At 43.1% G+C, this 8,193-nt stretch overlaps 1 long non-coding RNA gene across 9 annotated transcripts; it reads left to right on the top strand.

Moving 5' to 3' along the window:
• Positions 1–335: 335 nt before the first annotated feature.
• On the top strand, positions 336–7,898 carry LOC119276707. Of its 9 annotated transcripts, XR_005136765.1 has the most exons (12): positions 339–538; positions 637–692; positions 793–934; positions 1,020–1,092; positions 1,202–1,976; positions 2,140–2,231; positions 2,648–2,724; positions 3,221–3,298; positions 3,514–3,720; positions 6,366–6,507; positions 6,594–6,769; positions 7,505–7,893. It is a non-coding gene; the product is annotated as an uncharacterized LOC119276707 (long non-coding RNA). The 9 variants fall into 9 exon arrangements; XR_005136763.1 differs by having other exon boundaries at positions 336–538; positions 6,175–6,507; positions 6,594–7,898; XR_005136768.1 differs by having other exon boundaries at positions 336–538; positions 6,262–6,507; positions 6,594–7,898.
• Positions 7,899–8,193: the final 295 nt, after the last annotated feature.

Genomic DNA, 8,193 nt, shown 5'->3' on the forward strand with positions numbered 1-8,193 from the left:
CAGCCGCCACACAACCCTAGGTCTCCTTGCGCTTCGTTCTCCGCTCGCTCGTCCCTTGGTTCTCCTCATAACTCCTCTGCTCCGGCTGCTATGCCACCTCTCCCTCCACAACGCGACCAGCTCGAGCTCCACCTCATCCATCTCCATCTCAAGGAGACGGCTGCACAAGACGTCCGGCGCCATCACCATCATCCTCGGCACAAGTGAAGCACGGGATGCTTGCTGCGTCGCCGTTGTCCTTTCGCTCGCTGCCACCACCACCCCGACCGAGCCATCCCTGTGCTCTCGTTGAGCCTTCCCCCCCCCCCTCCGGGCTCACTGACCCAGGTGGCGGAGAAGGAGAGGGTGAGCTCGAGTGGCAGGCAAGGGAGGAGGGCGTGAGCCCTCGTTGATGTGGTCTCCGTCAGAGGCGACGGGGGATGGATCCGCAGGCCGGGCAGCTGGAGGTGGAGGCCATGGCGGGGCGACCACTGGTCCACGGACTGGGCGGAGGACGGGGAGGGGAGGGCGAGTCGCCCCCCACCACCACCACGCGCAGGTACTTCCCCTTCCCTCCTTCTTCCCTTGATCTATCTCTCCCCCGCCCTATTTCTGTGCTGGATGAACCCCTCTAATTCATCTCTTCCTATTTTTTAGGTTCGCGTTGGGGATTGATTCCTACCAGTGAAATTTGCAAGGGAGCCGACCTACAGGTTAGTCCTTTTACATGACATGCGAAATCTTTAGTGGGTTCCTGTTTCAATGCTGAAGAAGCATAACTTCTGAGCGGAAGGATAATATTATGTTTTCTAGTTTCATGTATAGCTCGAGCTCGAGGCGGAGACAAGGAAGGTCGGAAAATGAAGAGATGGGATGAAGGTGCTCGCACTGAATATATATAGTAGCTGGTGCACGAGCTTGCATTCAACCAGTCTAGACTCAACTCCTCATATCGGTACGATCCCCTTCCAGTCTGTTTGAAGTCTTCTCTTTCTCCCTTTCTCCGTTTGTTTGAGCAGGTTCTGCTTGGGTGGATGCAGGGTGCGGACTGAGAGTTGGATGCTCTGTGCCAGCATATGGATGTATTGCGACCACTGTTGCTTCGGCTGTGAGGTATAATGCTAATTGGGCTTGTGAATTTATCATGTCTTGGAACGGATTGCCTAATTTTTGGGGTTCTCGGTATATAATTTCTTTTACTCGTTTTTTATTCTTAATTCAGCGGTCCAGGATTGCAACCTGGTGTCATCCACTTCCTACTCACAGGTTACCGTAGTGTTATGTAAAACATACCCAAGCTCTCGTTCCTTAAAATTATCCATCTATTAACTGGATTATGAATAATTGTTCTTGCAAGTGAATTTTCATTACGTGAGTTGAGGAGGATGCGCGGTCTTCAGACTCGGAGATTTCTGGTTTTTTCATTTGATCATTTCTGCAGAGATTGTCCTTCTATGCATTATTTGGTAACCATCTACTACAGATCAGCTACTACCCTGCTGCTGCCCTTATGGTGAATGATTGATGGTGCATGTTTTCCTGTTAGTTTTTGTGTATGCCAAGTATGAATTTTATCATTTTGCATTTCTCCAGCCCTTTCATTCTCACTGTGATTCCGTGAGATGCATTGTCCATAGGCAATGCACTTTCTAATAAAATATGACGGTGACCTTGAAAAGACTAATTTATCTAGCTACAAAAACCTGGTGTTTATGTTCCCTGCTTTTGCAAATACTCCCTCCGTCCGGAAATACTTGTCCTAGGAATGGTTGTATCCAAACTTATTTTAGTTATAGATACATCCATTTTATCCATTTTTAGGACAAGTATTTCCGGACGGAGGGAGTAGTAGTTTATGGTTGACACTTTAGTCTATATCTGTCATGCACCCATCTGGACTATAAATAGGACCCTCCACCACCACTTGCTAGCAAGTACTACATCATACAACAACAGACACCATGGATCTACTTCTGCTACTCATCTCGCTTCTTATGGTGAGTGCAAAAATCATTTTTTAATTGGATAGTTTCTTTCTGTGCAGCGCATCCGCATACAAAGTGCTTACGTCTGTAGTTAGTTCGTTAATTAGTTAGCTTGGGTGTTCATGTGTGTTTGCTACGAATAGCTTATCTATGTTGCTCGTTCTGATGCACGCAGGTCACTGCAGGATAGGGAATCTGGCTTGCGAGTTCTGCCGATGCGGCCATGACGGCAATGCCAAACTCTGAGGAGATACCAAAGGTGTACTGGTAGGTGGTGCTTCCTGAAGTCCCAATGCCTCCACCTATCATCAACCTGCTATTATCCCAGCAAAATGGTCACAAATTCCACCTTGGTAACCTCATTTAAGTGATTTCGGTAATCGGTGGTACAACTTACCCTCTTTGATACCTACAAATTCTTCATAATGACTCTTAGTTTGCAATCCATTACGAAACATTAATGAAGATAATATATGTGAATCTTTTGTTCTAATGAATGGTAAAAGTTAACTTAAAGCATGGTGACTATTGCGTATACAATATTATTTTCATGATATATGTACCATAAAGGATAAATTAAATTTGTCTCTACCATGTGAACATTGAACTTACTAAGGCTAATTTGGTAAGAAACATAGTACTTGTATCATGTGGAAAATGATCCTTCTGTATTCCATTTTCAGGGATAATCTTGTTGTGCTTTGTTTCTGTATGATCTAAAACTACAAGGATCTTGTGCAGTTCAGATGTTCTGGAATGAGTACGAATCTTACTATATCTGAACTTGTGAAATTAGTCCGAGTCTGACAGTGTTGCAACCAAAACCAAAACCAAAACCAAAACCATAGGGATCTTGTGCAGTTCAGATGTTCTGGAATGAGTACGGATTTTACTACATCTGAACTTTGTGAGTCTGACAGCCTTGCAACCAAAACCAAAATTACAGGGATATTGTGACAGCCCTCCAACCAAAACTAAAACTAGAGGGATCTTGTGCAGTTCAATGCTACCTGTTGTTTGTTGGAATATCAGTTATCTTGTTTGTGCACAATAACCTGCTTATCATGAAAACATAGAATATTTTAGGATGGGGCATCAAGTTGGTTGGCATTTGTTAAGATCTTCATGAGAAGCAGATCTTCTCAGCCGAACTTTTCTTGTGTGTGTGCGAGGAGCAGTTCTACTATCTCTTCATGGTTCGTCGTTTACATATTAGTTGGATGATATCTCTTTATTCTGTTGTTGTGACTGACCAGCTGCTTACTTATATGGATAGCTTGAACTGAAAGCAAGAGTAGAAGCCCATGAGATGAGCCACAAGGAAAATATGCAAGGTATTTTTCAATTCTAATGTTTCAGTTCCATATTCTCCTACTTTACTGGATATCTAATGTATATACTGATTTCCTGCTACTATTTTAGTTATAACATAGTATTTTTCAATTCTAATGTTTCAGTTCCATATTCTCCTACTTGACTAGCTATGTGATGTATATACTGATTTCCTACTACTATTTGAGTTATAACACTTTTTATGTTTCTTTGGCAGAAAATGGCACAATCATGATTCAGTTTGGTCAGCAAGTACCTAATTACAAGTCATCAGCTAGCGATTCTCCCCAAGAAGTGTTCGGAATGAGCAAAGGAAGCTTTAATGAGAAGAATATTGATGTTGTACAATAGCCGGAAGATCACAAGAGATCGACCTTTTGGGTGGTCTAATACTTCCTATATGGGCACATCGAAAAGCCACTACGTAAGTAGTTCAGTATTCTCTTTAAAAACTACTTTCTCTTACTACACAACCAGGCTCAATTCATATGTATGTAAATTTTACATCATACTTCTTCCCTTCCCAAAACAAGGGTATTATTTCTCTCCTTCCTGAATCAGTGTTTCAGACCTTTTTTGAATTGAGAATCTCACCTGCAGCACATCAATTGTTTGTAAATAAATGTAACATGAATTACTCTCCAAAATCCTTGAAACTTGAGCTTCGACGAATATGAAGGTCTTTGTGTTGGGCTGTTGGCATACACTCCTTTATTCCAAATGGTGCTGATATAAAAACACCATCAGGGATTCCATGTGTACCATGTATGTGTTGGGGAACATTGCAGAAAATTAAAATTTTTCCTACGGTTTCACCAAGATCCATCTATGAGTTCATCTAAGCAACGAGTTATGAGAGAGATTGCATCTACATACCACTTGTAGATCGTGTACGGAAGCGTTCGAGGGAACGGTGATGATGGAGTTGTACTCGTCGTGATTCAGATCACCGATGACCAAGTGCTGAACGGACAACACCTCTGCATTCAACACACGTACGGTACGGACGACGTCTCCTCCTTCTTGATCCAGCAAGGGGAAAAGAGAGGTTGAGGAAGAAGGCTCCAGTAGCAGCAAGACGGCGTGATGATGGTGGAGAGGCAGTACTCCGACAGGGCTTCGCCAAGCGCACAACAGAGGAGGAGAGGTGTTGGGGAGGGGAGGGGCTGCGCCTTGGATCAGGTGTTCAGCCCTCCCCTCGCCCCTCTATTTATAGGGGAAGGGGGAAGGGGGCCGGTCCCCTCTAGATGAGATCTAGAGGGGGGGGCGGCGGCCAGGGAGGGGGCTTGCCCCCCAAGCAAAGGGGGTGCGCCCCCCTTAGGGTCCCCCCCCAACCCTAGGCGCATGGGCCCAAGGGGGGGGTGGCGCCCAGCCCTCCAGGGGCTGGTGCCCTGCCCCACGCGGCCCATGTGGCCCACCAAGAGGGGTGACCCCTCACGGTGGACCCCCGGAACCCCTCCGATGGCCCCGGTACAATATCGATATGCCCCGAAACTTTTCGGTGTCCGCATGACAACTTCACATATATAAATCTTTACCTCCGGACCCTTCCGGAACTCCTCGTGACGTCCGGGATCTCATCCGGGACTCCGAACAACATTCGATAATCACATACAAGTCTTCCTAATAACCCTAGCGTCACCGAACCTTAAGTGTGTAGACCCTACGGGTTCGGGAGACACGCAGACATGACCGAGACGGCTCTCAGGTCAATAACCAACAGCGGGATCTGGATACCCATGTTGTCTCCCACATGCTCCTCGATGATGTCATCAGATGAACCACGATGTCGAGGATTCAAGCAACCCCGTATACTATTCCCTTTGTCAATCGGTACGTTACATGCCCGAGACTCGATCGTCGGTATCCCAATACCTCGTTCAGTCTCGTTGTCGGCAAGTCACTTTACTCGTACCGTAATGCATGATTCCGTGACCAAACACTTGGTCACTTTGAGCTCATTATGATGATGCATTACCGAGTGGGCCTAGAGATACCTCTCCGTCATACGGAGTGACAAATCCCAGTCTCGATCCGTGTCAACCCAACAGACACTTTCGGAGATACCTGTAGTGCACTTTTATAGTCACCCAGTTACGTTGTGACGTTTGGTACACCCGAAGCACTCCTACGGTATCCGGGAGTTACATGATCTCATGGTCTAAGGAAGAGATACTTGACATTGGAATAGCTCTAGCAAAACGAACTACACGATCTTGTGCTATGCTTAGGATTGGGTCTTGTCCTAATGATGTGATCCCGTTGTCAACGACATCTAATGTCCATAGTCAGGAAACCATGACTATCTGTTGACCAACGAGCTAGTCAACTAGAGGCTTACTAGGGACGTATTGTGGTCTATGTATTCACACGTGTATTACGATTTTCGGATAATACAATTATAGCATGAATAAAAGACAATTATCATGAACAAGGAAATATAATAATAATGCTTTTATTATTGCCTCTAGGGCATATTTCCAACAGTATGTCCATAAAAACAGCATCGATATATCAACATACTAATGTGCTGATCTAAAAACGTTTTTTTCTAAGTGACGGTTTTGAGTCGCAAAAATACAGTGTATGTCCATAATGTGATGGCAACTGAGTAGCCATGTGTATAGGGAAGGCATCAGTCTATATCAAAAAACACCAGCGATTTTATCCTAATTGTTATTGAAATTCTTGTTTATTGCTTCATATTACCAATTGCACCTGCTTACAGATATCCTTAAGTTTATTACCTCCTGTCCTTAGAAGCATCAGTTTGTCCTTATTTTTTGTATGCCCCGTTTCATCTAAATTGCGTGCATCCATTTCCAACAGAACTAGGGGAGTTCGTATAAATTAGATATGCTCATTTTCTTCTCAACAGGTGTCTATTATGAGTACTGCAATTTAGACATGATTAAGAATGGTACTGGAGTTTGCCTATCTATCATGATTTTTTAGTTCTGCTTAGTTGATGGCCTCACGTAATGTGCCTCCATGGATGGAGCTTTCCGGGTCTGCCTTGTTGAATGTTCTACCATGGATGGAGCTTTGGCTGATACCCTTTCTAAATAGCTGATATTTATTGTACCTCATCTTCGCTCCTGGTTGGCGGGGAACCCCTCATGGTCGAGCCCCTAGCCCCCCACCTTAGCAGCTGCCTGGAGAGGAGGATAGCTCATGGACAACTCCCAATGTGCCGAGGAGATGGGAACATGTGAGCTTCTTTGTTTCTTTCTTCCTTCTTTCCTCATTTTCCCAACCTACAATTTGTTTTCTAATTTCTCTACAAGTTTTTCACAGGGTATTTTAGGGTATAGCTTGATTTGGCACTATCGTGAAGTGGGGTAATTTTCCATATTGATGTGGTTGGTATGCACATCCCACTAAGAAGCAAGGCGCAATAAAAGCTCATTTTCCATTTTGCAAAGGTTCCTTTTAGTAACTGATGCGTCCATGTTGATGCAGCTACAACTATGGTAATGCAGGTTATACTGCAGGGTCCATGATGCCTTTCTAAGTAATTTTACCACAGATATTGTAGGTGTTGTGTCGCTTAGCAAACTTTACTCCAGTATATGCAACTTTCAGAGTTCTAATTCGTCTGTGTTATAACAGATTTGGTTTGATCAATTCAAATTTCTTATTCAGGCATGTATACACAAATTGCAGGGTGTATTAGCGGTTAGGAAACTTGCTTTTAGTATGCATTATTTTCAAGCTTCAAGGCGTATTATTATTCATTTTTATGTTAGTTGTCTGTACTTGGCTTACATTTTTGTTTTCAAATAGTTCTGCCTCTCAATTTGATATTTCTATTTGCTTTTGCTTAGTAATATGATGTATTGTTTTCTTGCTCTAGGCCTACTTGTGTTCAAGGTTCAGTTGATTGTGTTTCTTAATTGTGTTTTTTAATGACATCAACATGTGGCACTAATTCCATTCTGCATTGTACTGTGATTTTTCCAAGGAACACCATTATGGCAATTTTTTGCTCCATTTTAAGTTTCGCTTGGATCACTGGCCTACTTGTTCTCACCTCATCATCATGGCCTTTCTTAAGGGTGTTCAGGCATTTTGTCCTTCTGTAATTAGTGGCATTAAATTAGTGGTCTTCTATTCGTGTTGCGAACCCCAATATGGCATCTCACCATTCCCCATGTTAACTGTGGATTTATTTAATGATAATAGGATATCAATTGCCTTTTCTTTAGGATAAGCCGACGCCTAATAAGGATCAGGAGAACAACAGATATGCTAAGAGACAACCTTTTGGGGTTAAGGATATAAACAACAACAGGGCTTATGAAGCCGAAGAGAGCTCACGTGGCGTCTTTTGGTTCTTGAAGACCTGCACGTTGCTGGTGGAGTAGAGCAAAATAATTTGGAGGCTTTAAAGCTACTACACTTCATGTAGTTAGGATCAATTCTCTGTTTCAGTTTGAAATATTCCCCATTTCCTCCTATTTGATTGATTCATCTGATGGACATTTTGTCAGGCAAATAAACAAAAGGCATAAGTATTGTTATGAGTGAAGCCATCCATACTCCCATATGGAATTCAAGAAATAGAGAAATGTTATTGTTCTTCTACTAATTGTTTGCTTGGCCAAATGTACTGTAAATGATTTATTATTGTTCAAGGTATAGAGAAATGTTATTGTTCTTCATTGTAGTGGATGATATCTATCCCAATTATTGAGGTGATGAAAGTACTACTCAGGAGTTTTGTCTTTGACTGAATGAAGCTGTCAAGGAAGAAGGAATAGGTGTTGAGGAAGAAGGGATAAATAAATCGCTTGATTCATGGGCCGAACTAGCTGCCATACAACTGCTTGGAAATATACATGTGTCTAAGAGACACATGAATACTTTTTTTCAAACACACAAAAACAAAGTTGAT

This window comes from Triticum dicoccoides, chromosome 3B, assembly GCF_002162155.2.
Source record: "Triticum dicoccoides isolate Atlit2015 ecotype Zavitan chromosome 3B, WEW_v2.0, whole genome shotgun sequence".
Lineage (NCBI taxonomy): Eukaryota > Viridiplantae > Streptophyta > Magnoliopsida > Poales > Poaceae > Triticum > Triticum dicoccoides.